The 14,715-nt window shown below is 36.3% G+C and overlaps 1 long non-coding RNA gene across 1 annotated transcript in view; it reads right to left on the bottom strand.

Moving 5' to 3' along the window:
* Positions 1 to 235: 235 nt before the first annotated feature.
* Positions 236 to 14,715, bottom strand: part of LOC106724329 — a 16,332-nt gene continuing 1,852 nt past the window's right edge. Inside the window, exon 3 of the long non-coding RNA XR_001360085.1 lies at positions 236 to 351. This is a non-coding gene — a long non-coding RNA (uncharacterized LOC106724329). The remainder of the gene's footprint in view (positions 352 to 14,715) is intronic.

Below are 14,715 nucleotides of genomic sequence, written 5' to 3'. Positions count from 1 at the left end.
ATCAATTTATAAGAATTCCTAGAGAAGGTCTTTTTTTTTTTTTTAGAAGGTCTTTTAAGTAGAAATGAATAAAGTCTTTAAAGACTCACTGAGAAAGACTAAACCCAGAATCAAGGAGATCTCTGTACACTTTACTAGGTAAGAAATTATAAAGGGCTCCTGAGAATAGTTGTCAGGTCCTCACAGGAAGTGGTAATAATTCTTCACCAGTGTTAAGAATCCATTTTTCTTGGGTGTGGAGAGAGCAGGGTGCCTGAAGAATGGCTTCTCTGTGTACAACACATCCAACAGCAACTTGGGCTTACTCCTCACGGGTGGCAGAATACTATGGCCTTCCTGTGACATTACGCCCTATACATAAAAAAAAAAAAAAAAATCCATTTTTCTAAGTCTCAGAGTAAGTGTGGTACTCTGAGACTGGCTTTGGCTTTCTTACTCAGAATCTCAATGATAAGTTCAAAAATGTATTTTAGTTGTGTTCTAAACACAGTACGTACTTGGTGAGTACTGACTTTAAGCATAGACTTCTTTAATCCATTAGTTTCTACTGAGTATCTTGCTTTCCTCCAATGAGCTCAAACTTTGAAAAATACAGACAGTCTGCCTTTCTAGGAAATGAGAGTGGTTGTATGATGTAGCTCCCTCCTTCTCAAACTAAGCAGAGTACACTTTGCCTGGTGGCCATGATCCCTGCCAGCTATATTCCCCCTGGTTTGATGAGTCTTTCTAAGGACAGCCTTGTCTGGCAACTGTATCAAAGAAAGAGCTATCTATTTCTTTGGAAAAAATCACTTCCTTCTTCAAGGCTCAGTTAAAATTTTTTCGGTTGTGCTATGAAAGTTTTCTATAATCATTAAATATCTCAACAGCAAAAGCTTAAAGGCTTATAATGCCTCGAATACCTTTCTGTCTAACAAGTTCAGTCCAATGACTCCTAAATATCAGTCCATAAATGCAATTGGCTGTCTGTGGTGATATTTTCACTCATATGTGGTAAGAAATAAAAAAAAAAAACAAAGCCATTGTAAGATTGCCAATTGTGATTCTGAGATGAAGTTCTTTCTAATTTGTGTGGCGATAGTGCACAAATTTTTATGTACACCATGCTTAATTTGACCACTCCATGTTCTCTATTTACTTTAAAAATTTACTTGGTCCATTAAATACAAAAGACTGTGAACCAAATATTTAGTCCACACAGGACCCCAAGAAGAACAGAGCATACGTAGGGGTTTAGGAATACATAGAACAGGTAAAAAGAGAAGCAGTTCTCTTCATACAGTGATAAAAATCCATTTATGCTCAGAGCTAGGAAAATTTAGCTCAGTATTTTTTTAAAATTATTGAAATTAATATATAGTTTAAATGTGTGACTTTGCTTATAAAATTTGTATGAACATTCCAGGTAAGTAATATAAAAATTAAATAATTGACCTTTAAAAATCATCTGTGTTTTCTTTACATGGAAACCAGATGTTTACTTTTGTGACTGTGTGTTTACTTTCCTATTGGAGGCTGATTTAATACTTAGAAGGGCAAAATGTCAGAGGCAGATCCTCTGCTAGAGGCAATCAATCCCCTATATTTCAAAAGGTCCTTCTGAGTAATTTTTTTCCTTGAGTGTTTAGATGCCTATGTAAACATCTAGAAAAAGATCCACAAAATATTTTGCAGTAAATACCTATAATCACAGAATTAACTTAGATTACTGTTTTAGTCATGTAGCATTTTATAAATAGATTTTATTTAGACCAGAATGAGAAAGAAGAATAAACATGAAAGAAATCTTATTCCTTGGATGACCATATCTTTCATGATATGCTTTCAGTACAACAAGTATAAATTAACAAAAAAGTTGGAGAGAGAAGTGACATTCTGAAATTTAAATATTTTACTATGTTCTACAAATCTCTAATTACTTAAAAATTAGATTATTTTAAAATTAATTAATAGAAAATAATTTTCTAATATTCAAATAAAAATTTAAATTATATCTTACCAATTAAAAATAGTATCATGGTGAGGTGATTTCTGAAATGAATACTTTTAATCATCTGCAGCCTATATTTCCCTTTGTATAGGATCACACAGAAATAGGCAGCTTAAAATTGAGACAAAGTCAGGGAAACCAAAAGAAGGTTGATGTAGCTGTGAAATCAAAGGTACTCATGATTGGTGGTGCTGGAGGTAAGTTTGGAAAGAAGGATTGGGTTTAGAGTGAAGGGCCTATGTGCTTTCATAGGAATTTTGGGAGCAATGATTGGGTTTTGGGCAACAGAGTAGTGGTCAAAGTTATATTTCTGAAACATCTCTGAAAGCACATCTGAATGAATGTAAAGAGGCTGTCTCAGGGCTATGAGGCTTTTACAGAGATTCAAGCAAGAAATAATGAAGGGCCAGCCCTGTAAGCAGTGAGGGAAAAAGGGCAGGAAGATAGATTCAAAATTTAGCTTTAATAATTGTATTCCCTTTCCTTCTATCCCTTTAGAGTGTTTTTTTGCCCCATTTCAATCAAGGACGTGTGTTTTTTTTTTTGTTTTTTTTTTAAATACTTCACTGAAAGTTTGACCAAATAAAAATGTGATGTTTGAGGGAGTAAAGGATATGAGGAGGAGAGCAGACATATTTTCCAAGAATAGAAGTAGCAGACTATGGGAAAAGCTCCCATTCATATTGCAAGAGTCTGATTATTGACTCTTTTCTAAGTAATTGATTAAGATGTGAAAGAGAAACAGACATGACATTCTTGAAAGATTCAGTGTGACAGTTATGTATACGACTACTTTTTCTTGATGACACAAGCATTGCACACAAGAATGAATCCTCTCGTACACCTACGATAAAGCTGAACCCTGTCTTTTTCTCGTCTTCTCCATTTGAAAGACATTTGCCAAGTAGCCTAGGACTAGAAATTTGACAAAGATTACCTGCTTTGCATCTTTACTGTGGTCAGCCCCATTTGGACAATCAGGCTAATTATAACTATTGATTCAGCAGCCCTCTTTCTCTGTTATAGAAATAAATTAAATTGGTCAGCCTGGCTTTTCTTTTCTTTTTTCTTTTTTTTTGGGGGGGGGGCTTTTCCTCAATTCTCCATAATCTCCTTGGTGCTTGTAAATGGAAGACATTTAATATATTCTATGCACAGTTATACAGTTCATAAAGTTGTTCATCTCTTTTGCTTTGAAATAAGTTGCCCATAGAACATTTGGCTATCCTCTAGGGATAAATGAGTTTACTCATTTCTCCTCTTTGCTTCCTCCCTCTTGCTCCATCCACCCTACTTTAAGTCATTTGGATTTGGTGCTGGCCGTTGTTCTGCAGCTGTCTCAGGCTACCCAGGAGACTCCACAGCGCATGCTGCAGTCAAGCACACAGAGCTACTGCTAGTTTCTTTTAAAAGGGCTGTCTCTTCCCTTGGTGGGAGCTGAAGCAGGGTGGTGGTAGTGGCTGGCCAGCAGATATAGTACACAATGAAGCCCCCAGCACTTTCTTCTGATGATCTGGGAGAGTACCTGCCTGCAGAAGTGACAATTAGTGACGCACCTCCTAGTCTAGCTCCCTTCCTTAGCTTACTTCTCCATACTCAGTCTCCAGTGAATTATTCCCATGACATAGGAATTCCAACTTGCAAACACATCTAATCAGCAGTGAATTGGCCATGAATAGCATTTGGTTTCTTCTAGGGTCCTGAACGTGATTCTTATGGGTCTACATAAGCTGCCAAAGAACCTCAGCTTAGACCTTTATAGCTTTATTTATACACATAGGATGCATGAAAATGCCGTGCAACTAATCAAAACAAATCTAACAAATCAATGAGTTTAAACCCAGTCCAGGGTTTTTTTAGATCAAATTATTTTTATCTCCACCCCCCTTTTAATGGAATTGAAACCTGCTTAGATATAATCTGATGGTAATAAGCAAATAAATACATTTTATGAGAAAGATCTCCTCAAAAATGGGAGAAATACTTAGAATCAATGGGTAAAAGTAGTAGTAGAATCAATCAATCATCAATCAAACAAATATCTTAGTCCATGGCCAAATGTACTAATTAATTCTGACCAGAATCAGAACCACATTAGACCTGGGCAAGGACAGTCTCTGCTCTGGGTCCTGTATTTCAGAGAGCCCTGCATGTCACAGGCACAGACATTTATGGAATACAAAATGTGGGCCAGCTGTCAGTTGGGATCTGACACTTGTGACCTATAACCCTAAATATCTGCTCTTGTGACTTACATCATTTAGGCCACAAAGAAATGGATGCCTATCCTACATCTCCTGCCCTATGACCTTGAAATGAAAGGTGACTGCATACCAACACCAAGAAGGTCTGTGGCATGTACAGCTGCTGACATCAGACTCAAACACTGCCTAGGTAGTTTTCTCATGCACATGTGCTAATCAGTATTCTGCTAAATACTCAATGATATAATCTGAAGGTCTTCAATCTTTTTTTTCTTTTTCTTAGTAGCTCTCTTTTTTTTTTTTTTTAATACTTTGCCTGGCAAACTCTAACTTCTGGTCTCCTTGAAGCCTGATTCTACTTCCTCAACTCATGGAGTTTGCATTTAGGGCGGCAGTTAGATAAAGAAAGGTGCTTGTCCAATGGAAATGTCTGAGCTCTCATAGAAATTACACTGCAAGGGATCCTGAGGAATTGGAGCAGCTAACTTACATTAAGGATAACTTTTCCCAAAGGAAGTGATGGTGGCCACCCCTGGCATCATTAACCACATCAAGCATTTCCTGAGCTCTGTAAGACAAGACATAGGGGAGAAATGACTTCCCCATCAGCCAGGATTGCTCCTTATGTTTTAATTTAAAACCTAATGCTGTGCTCCATCCTCAAGTGTCTCCGCATTCTCTGAAATGTCAGGAATATGCCACTGAGGACTTAATATTTTATGTAGGAGAAATGTTAGTTTTTTATAACTTTGATCCTGTATCTGCCTACCAAGTTTCCTACTGCAGTGCTTGCTTGGCTCCTGTCATCTGTGGAATGTTAGTGGAGATATTTCCAGTTATGTTCTGTGACAAGGCAATACTAAATAGGAGTCTATTTTAACAAACACTGTTTTTTGTTTGGTTATCTTCCTGCACAAGCCTGAGAACTCCATTATCAGAGGTCTTGGGATTTCCAGACTTAGATGGCTCTAATTGGCAAGCAGATCACAATGACAGAGATGGCACTTGCATGGGGAAGCACATTCTTGGGCCATTGGCACATCTAAGAATACAAATGATGGAGTGTGTAGGACTCTTAGAAATATTTCAGCACCAAGCAGTAGTTATATTTATAGACAAAGCACCTAGACAGCACGGAAATACAGTCATTGCCTCAGGTACGTTTGCAAAAATCTGTTTTATAAATTCTAAAGAGAATAGATTTTCTAATACTTTTACCATTGTGTATTACCATGACTGTTTTTAGATTTGTAAGCTGCATTTATCTTGTATTATGTTTATAACATGCTTCATTTACAAAGCACCTTCCTGTAAAAATTATTTTTACTTCTTACAATAACCCTCTAAGATCAGTATTAATATTCTTATTTTATAAAAGGAGAAATAGAGGCTCAGAGGATAAGTGAGTTAGTGAAGGTCACAAGGAGTGTGAATACAAAAGACAGGATACTCATCAGTGCTCCGCTGTGACACAAGCCTATTCCTCCACCCGGCGCAGCACAGATGAACAATGCACTGTTCAACAGCAATCTTTCTCTTTTCAAAAAGTCTCAAAGGTTTTCATGTTGTAAATTTAACTTACACTTAAGTCTCTCTCATCTTATAAGACCTCCACTTTTTGGTAGCTGTGACTTACCTCTTTCTTTTCCTTCTCATCTAAACACTGACCGCATGGGCTATAGTCCCTGTCCCCGTTCACATCATTCATCTCTAAATTCTAAGCAGCCTGGTTTCTGCAGCCACCATACTTCGTAAGATCAACAAGTACCTCCTAATTTATGAAATTAAATGTATATTTTAAATGCTTTTCTGAGATTGTTATGTTTCTATTGAAATGGCTATAAAATGACACTATCTTTAGTGATACTTCTTGCCTTGCCTTTAATAGCTAATGTGTCTGAAACTAATAAAATAGCTTTATTTTTCCATTCTTTTACTTTTAAACATTCTGTGTTCTTAATATTAAGGTGTTATCTCTTTAAACAACATATATGTGAGATATCAAAATCCAGTCTGAAATTCTTTGTCTTTTGATTGAAGTCTTTAGTCCATTTATATTTAATATGCTTTAACTTATATCTACCATTTTGTTGTTTCTTTTTGTTTGTTTTTATTTTATTTTTATCTGTTATTTTTATCCCTTTGTTATTTTTCTCTGTATTAATCAAATATTTTTAATATGCTATTTTTCTAGTAATTTAAAAAATATTTTTAAGCATATTTATTTATGCTTTTTGATTTAAAAATTATGTACCTACTTATTTTCTAATTCTATTGCTTTTTATCCCTTTCTGAAATTTTGTGCTGCCATCTAGGATAGTTGCCTCTGCCTAAAATCTCTCTTTAATTTTTCTTGGAAGGCAGCTTTTGTTTATCTGAAAACCTCTTATTTTTCCTTTTTTTTCTTTTAAAAATGCTTCCTATGAGCATAAAATTCTGTTAGTAGTTTTGTTTTGTTTTTCACACTTGAAGAATGTCATTGCACTGCCTTCTGATTTCACCATTTCTGTTGAGAAGTCAGCTATCTTTCTGTACTTTTGCTTCTTTAAAAGTAATGTGTCTTATATTTTTCTTCTGCTAATTTTAAGATTTCTTTGTCTCCCCCACCCCCCAGCTTTTTAAATTATGCTATACCTATCTGTGTTTTCTTTACAGTTTCTTTCTTGGGGGTTGCAGAGATTTCTGAAAGTGTAAATTGAAGTCTTCTCCAGTTTTGAAAAATTCTAACTAATTATCTCTTCAAATATTTCTTCTGCCATATTCTCCTTCATTTATGTCTAAAACTCCAATTACAGGCATACCTCAGAGATATTGCAGGTTTGGTTCCAGACTATTTCAATAAAGCAAGTATTACAATAAAGCAAGTATCCACGTGAGTCTTTTGGTTTCCCAGTGCATATAAAAGTTATGTTTACACTATGCTATAGCCTATTAAGTGTGCAATAGTATATGTTTAAAAGTGTGTATACCTTAATTAAAAATACTTTATTGCTAAATAATTCATACCATCATCTGACACTTCAGTGAGTCATAATATTTTTGTTGGTGGAGACTCTTGCCTCAATGTTGAAGGCTGCTGACTGATCAGGTTGTTTGTGGCTGGGGTAGTGGTTGCAATATTTTAAAATAAGACAGTGATGAAGTTTCCTGCATCAGTTTGTTTATAAAAACTCAATATCTGTGATGTGCAATAAAGCAAAGTGCAATAAAACTTGGTATGCCTGTATATATATGTTTATATATATATGCCTTTTTAACCATGTCCCACTTGTGTCTTTTATTCCACTTTATTTTTCTCTTTGCTTTCATTTATATTTATTTTCTATTGATCTGTCTCTGAATTCACTAATCTTGCCTTTTTGTTACGTGCAACCAGCTCTTAGTTCCCAATAATGAGTTCTGATTTCAGATATTTTGTTTTTTAGTTCCAGAATATTTGATTTACTGTATTGAAACAATTCTTTATTGAAATTCCCCATCTTTTTCTTCATTTTGTTCAGCTTTTGCTCTATTTTCCATAACATATTATGTGTTATCATTTTAAAAACACTATATACTAAGTCCAATATTTGGATCATTTGCAGATCTGCTTCTACTATCTAAATTTTTAGAAACATTTTCTCATTGCTTCATGTTTATATTATTTTTTTATTATACTCTGACAATAGTTTATAGCTGTAACAGCAATAAAGTGTTTTGTTATTTTTTAAGTCAATTGGGCCCTAGTTGGTTTGGCTCAGTGGATAGAGTGTCAGCCTGCAACTGAAGGGTCCCAGGTTTGATTCCAGTCAAGGGCACTTGCCTGTGTTGTGGGCTCAATCCCCAGTAGGGGGCGTGCAGGAGGCAGCCAATGATGATTCTCTCTTCATTGATGTTTTTATCTCTCCCTCTCCATCTTCTCTGAAATAAATAAAAATATATTTTTTTAAAAAGTTAATTGGGTAGAAAGAACAGATGATAACTTTAATCAAATCAGGTAGTAAGTTGTATAAGAGCTCGGTTGAAGTTTTAGAAAGACTCAGTTTATGTCTGACCCACTGTATCTTGTTCTCCCAGGGCTACTGAGAACATAACTGTGAATCACAGATTTGATTCTGCCTTTCAAAGGTAGAACCCCACTCATGTAGTCCTCATTTCCATAGCTTTCTAATGTCTGTAAAAAAATTATTTTGTAATTCATCAGATTTTATCTAAATGTTACAGAAAGAGCTTTTTTTTAAAAAAAATTTACACTTACCATAGTGAATTACAAAGTGCTCTCAGGGGTTAGGACCTTTGTGGAGGATGCGTTCTTAAGTGGCTTAGCATTTATGCCTAGCGATCTAAATGTTACAGAAAGAGCTTTTTTTTAAAAAAAAAATTTACACTTACCATAGTGAATTACAAAATGCTCTCAGGGGTTAGGACTTTGTGGAGGATGTGTTCTTAAGTGGCTTAGCATTTATGCCTAGCCTAGGGGTAATAAATACTTCTCATCCACCCAATCCTAAAATAGTATGCTAATCACCTTTATGGGTAACTTTGGTTATCTTTCTTTTTATTTTAAAGAAAATGTTCCCCATTTGAGAGTTTTGTCACCCAGTGTGCTCATTCATTTCTTTATTACACAAATAATATGGAGGATCTTCTATAAAGTAGAAACAGTATTAAGAGTGGGCAAATTAATTGATAAGGTTTCTTTGCTGTTTTAATCTGAGTACCAGACATGTAACCTACTGAGTCTTACGTAAAGTTGTACTTAATTGTGAATAGCAGAGACCGTGGCTTTGGAGGTGCAAGTATCCAATCAAGTCCAAGTACCAATTGACAACAGAACTCAGTGATTCCATGAATCCAAACTGCACCCACCATGAAGATCTAGAATTTGATATGGGCAGCTGCAATTTCTTCTGAATTGTGACAAAAGATTTATAAAGTCACTTGATTAGCTGCTAAGTTAAGGAAAAAGACGTGACTACCAAGAACAAAACCATTTGAGAGAGGTAGGAATTCTATGTGCTGGATGACTGTTGCCTCAGTGAGGCCAGATGGAAATAAAGAGCTTAAGTACACTTGTGAATGCACACATCGCTCTTTCTGGGGCGATGCTCTCATCTTATTATTCTCCCTTCTTACCTCCCTTCCCTTCCCTTAGCCACTGCTGGAATGTAGTCCACTACATTGAGACATCTTGTTTCATTTACACAATTATATTGCTTTCCAGATACTGAAATTCTGATTCAGTTCCAGCTAACTCGGTCACACCACTGCAAATTCCTTGCTCAAACTCAGAAACTTGAGCATAGTTACTACCCCTCTAGTAGATGGAAGCAGAGAACAGACTGACAGATCTCGGGGGTGGGGCGGAAGAGGACACAGGAAGAGATTAACCAAAGAATTTATATGCATAGCTCATGGAGACAAAAATAGTATGGTGAAGGCTGGGGTGGGGCAGGGCAAGGGTGGAGGGAAGTAAAGGGGGAGAAGGGATGGGAAACATCTGTAATACAGTCAACAATTTTTTTTAAAAAAAGAGTCCTTTTGCCTATGGGGCATAATTTGAGAAGCACCCTCCTGGAGTCCTATAGCTTGGGGAATACTACCTCATCTCTGAAGAGGACACAGGAAGAGATTAACCAAAGAATTTATATGCATAGCTCATGGAGACAAAAATAGTATGGTGAAGGCTGGGGTGGGGCAGGGCAAGGGTGGAGGGAAGTAAAGGGGGAGAGGGGATGGGAAACATCTGTAATACAGTCAATATTTTTTTAAAAAAAGAGTCCTTTTGCCTATGATACATAATTTGAGAAGCACCCTGGAGTCCTATAGCCTGGGGAATACTACTTCATCTCGAGAAGGATCCACTTCTTCCAGTTAAGTTATGGCCTGGAAGGAGGACCAGGGTAAGAATATGATGCTAGCTCATATTTTCCCAGAATTTCCTGGGTGCCAGGCCCTGTACTAAGTGCTTTACATGTATTAACTCATTAACTCCTTAAAATGATGCTGAGAGGTATATTCTACTATTTACATTTTATAGAAGGGAAACAAAGGGGTAGAAAAACTTGTCCAAAGCCATACAGTTAGGCAGCAGTAGTGCAGGATGTTGAAGTCACAAAGTCCAGTGCTGTAGGCTGGACTCTACCATCTCTTCATGCCAGCCTTTGAGTCAGTTAAGGTCACCTGGTACAGGAACAGGAGCTAACCAGTGCTTACCTTTTAAGAGTGGCCTCAGGTAGGTGGCAAGTCAGTGGTAGGACCACAACATTGTTTAAGAGAAAGGAATCAAGCCTTTCTGAAGCCCAAGTTAATCATTTTCTCTGTAATGCTCATAGGTATGTGTTCAGGATTGTGAATCTAGGTCTAGAAATGAAGAGAAAATAATACACAGTATTTCTTTGTTTCAGGCATGTATGCCTGTTCGGGGTGGAGGTGAGGGTTTGGCATGTTGATCAGAGATGCTTTACATGTGTTTTGCAACAAGCAGGGGCAAGTCAGTGGTAGGACCACAACATTGTTTAAGAGAAAGGAATCAAGCCTTTCTGAAGCCCAAGTTAATCATTTTCTCTGTAATGCTCATAGGTATGTGTTCAGGATTGTGAATCTAGGTCTAGAAATGAAGAGAAAATAATACACAGTATTTCTTTGTTTCAGGCATGTATGCCTGTTTGGGGTGGAGGTGAGGGTTTGGCATGGTGGTCAGAGATGCTTACATGTGTTTTGCAACAAGCAGGGATGATGGAAAGGCTCTCAGTAGGCATGTGTCCCAGGCAAGCCCTACCTGATCGTACAGGTGCCTCATTTGAGAAAAAGGCAACCCAACTGAGTAACTGCTATAGAGAAAACAAAAGTGAAAAAAATTGTATTTAATCTAATAAACTGTATTTATTTTTACTAGGTTTGGAGGCAAAATTCCTCCGTGTTGATATGTCACAATGAATGAACATTTTTTAAGGTTTGGCTTTCCAAGCTGAAAGCATACTCTTGACATTGTATGAGAATAATTTTCCTTTTAAAAAGTTATCTTGCCGAAACTGGTTTGGCTCAGTGGATAGAGTGTCGGCCTGCAGACTGAAAGGTCCCAGGTTCTATTCCGGTCAAGGGCATGTACCTGGGTTGCGGACACATCCCCAGTAGGAGATGTGCAGGAGGCAGCTGATCGATGTTTCTCTCTCATTGATGTTTCTAACTCTCTAACTCTCTCCCTTCCTCTCTGTAAAAAATCAGTAAAATATATTTTTAAAAAGTTATCTTGTTGCATTTGAGAATCTCTACACCCCAGGATGGTGACTATGGAAGCTGAATCCCTGGAGACTGGGGATCAGAGGCAGAAAAGGAGTGTAGGGAAGGGGAAGGTAAGATTGGTATAAAACCCTCATAATCTGTTCATATTCAAGTGGTAGCCCTGGCAGAATGACAATCCCGGTTTACAAAGGGATGTATTCCATCATTTTTCTTGGGAAGTCAGTTGCCTGACAGAACACATTTTCTCATAGAAAGAATACCGTGAATCGTAGGTGGTGTTCTGGACAAACCACAGAAGCCAAGCTACGTGAGAGAAAACAAGACCAATGTTGAAAGTGGCTGGCTACTTTACATTTTGAGGAGAGGGGCCGCCGTCCACTGGAAAATATTATGAAAGCTATAGACCACTGCTCCAGAAACACACGCATGCATACAAAGCAAACATCGAGATTGCGTCCATATTTTAGCTATTGTACATATGCTGTGATGAATGAATATGGGGTGCATATATCTTTTAGGACTAGTGTTTTTATTTCTTTAGATAAATAGCAAGCATTAAAATCACTGTGTCATATGATAGTTCTCTATTTTTAATCTTTTGAGGATACTATCTGCTACCTGAGAACCAAAACATGACGTACTATGAGCTAAATAACTTTAAATTCTGCTTACCTGGTGAATTTACAAATTGTTCTGGATTTTTTATGTGGATAATATAGAAACATATTATTTTATGTCTAATAACAAAATAAGGGCTTTTAGATTTATGAATTCTACTCAGAACATGTTGACAATTTTATAACATTTTTACAGTTACAGGTGATTGATATTCATTTTTACATTCAGTACCTCTGAGAAGTAAACTCAATGTCTGGGAAAGATAAGTAATATTTATTTTACAAATAGTGTTCATTCATTCATTTGTCCATTCATTCATTTTTCATTCATCCATTTGTTTGGAATCTATCATGGCAGGCATGTACTGGGGACATAAATCTGAATAATAACACCTAGTGCTGACCGACAGAATTGGTAGTTGTGGAAGATGCTGTCAGTGTCCCACTGTACTCTTCACGTGCTGAAGGCAAGTAGATAGAAAACACTATGAATTGTAACATTTAGCTTTTAACACCTTTGATGCTCTGACTGAATGCATACACCCACCTCGGACTCCCTGGCTGTAGGAACCCAGGTATCAGACAATAATAAAAGGGCATTCAGTGGATATGCCCCCCACTTTTCTCACCCCTTTGTTGAGACAGCTTTGAAGAGCATTTGCATTGTCTCACAGAGCACCCAACAAATTCGGGCAGCAGTCCCCAGTGGTAGCAGACCTGATGACGTATTTATTGACTGTACTGTATTTATTTCTTTACTTTTTTAAAATTCTGCACTTATCTACAAGTGTTTTCTGGGATCAGTTTGCAAATAAGCTAGCTAAATTCTGATTCTTGTCTAAGGGTTTGTTTCTGTAGGAACTCAAACTAAGAGAATATGCACCAGACACAATGTTAGTAACTATTATTTTATTTAATCTTTGAAATAACGATGAAATGAATATTACTTTACTTTGAAGATTAAGAAAATCCTTAACACTAAGTCTCAGAATGGTCAGGAAAATAATCCAAGACTGTGGCAGACCTGGGATTTTATTCTCAGTGTATCTAGTTCCAAAGTTTACTATCTTCTCAGTGTCATTATAAACATGACAAGTGGCAGTGATAACAATAGTATATCTAGAAAATAATAACTATAAGTTAAAATTCATAGCCATTCATTTCAATTAGCCATTTTCCTTCTGTTTTCAAAGATAATTGTCTTGCTTATGTTTTAATCTTTTTAAAAATGTTCTCTTAATTAAGACAGTAATTCAAAGTTAAATTGGCTTTCTTTCCCAAGTCACTTGTTTGTAAGGGTCCACCCTCCCACAAATGGGCAGACAGTCACACTGTGGCATCATAGGACTCTTCTAATTAAAAAATGGTCACATTTTGTGCTCCCAAGATACTTGGAATTTTACTAGTAACTTCACTGTTTTAAGGTTTTCTGGACATTATTGCTTTTTAATTGGATTTCATATAGAATGTATCTTTTTGACAAGGTGAACCTATTTGCTTCTCCTTGTCTTTTCTCATTGTCTACTACAGTGATTCTCAAACCCTAGTCCATGAAGAAGAAAAAAACGTGGTGGGAAAAGTTTTCCTCCAGTAATCTATTTTAAATTACCTACATCAGGAGGTTTAAATAGTTGTTTTGAAATGACATGCCATTGTTAAGAATTCCCGGAAGTCACAAGTGTGGTCATATTATAGATTGCCATTAATGAATATGCATAGTTTGTACACTTTCCTTTAAGTGGTACAATGGCTACTGGATTAAGCTGGCATAAATTACTTATGCATTATACCATTAATTTATTATATATTGGTGATATTATTTGGGTCTTTATTGATAATTTTCTGATATAATTAATTAGTCTCTGATGAAGGGGTTTGTTCTTTATCTCTATCATGAATCATTATTGATATTTCTTCAGTACTTAAGAAAGCCTCCTGATGAAATAAATATGGGAAATAGGAATCTTTAGGTCCAAGTTCTCAGAATGAGAAATCTAGGAATTTCTCATTCCCCACCTAGCTCTCAGCCCCATGACCTCTCTGATAGTCCTTTTCTCAAAATGCAGTTTCCTGAATTTAATACACTTTTCAGTTCTCTGTACTTGCTGGTAATACTTCCTTTGTCTGGAATGTGCTCCCTCTCTTCTTCACTTAATGAAATCCTTTACAAGCCAATCCAGATATGAATTGTTTCTGAAAGCCTCTTTCTCCGCTCAGGGGTTATTGTTCTCTCCTTACTCTCATATTTTTTACATACGTTGATCACAGACCAATAATGTTGTTAATGTACTATTTATTAAAATATCTGTTTCTTCTACTAAGTGAGGTGTTCTTAAGTCCAGGTCATCTTTTTATTTGTGTTAGAGTTTAGCATAGGGTCTGGAAACTGAAGATATTTTAAAAATTCTTAGGGAATGAATGCTTGCAGATATTGTGTGTCCTTTATTTTTCTTCCCTCCTTCTGTCTTCCTTCTATCACTATGAGATTTGTAGGATCTCTGTGTTTTTATATATCATCTATTCACTGACTATCTACTTTATATAAACCACTGTGTAACTGCTATAGAGAAAATAAAACTGAAAAAAGAAAGACATGTTTTTTAGTTCAGTGAATTTAAAGCCTACTATTAACTATTGATGGCCATTGTAACTTGGGCCCTGAAAGACATATATTTTACAT

The sequence above is a fragment of the Myotis brandtii genome, unplaced genomic scaffold (assembly GCF_000412655.1).
Source record: "Myotis brandtii unplaced genomic scaffold, ASM41265v1 scaffold8, whole genome shotgun sequence".
Taxonomy (NCBI): Eukaryota; Metazoa; Chordata; class Mammalia; order Chiroptera; family Vespertilionidae; genus Myotis; species Myotis brandtii.
Note: the sequence above shows the minus strand (reverse complement) of the source record. Positions and strands in the feature narration are given on the sequence as shown.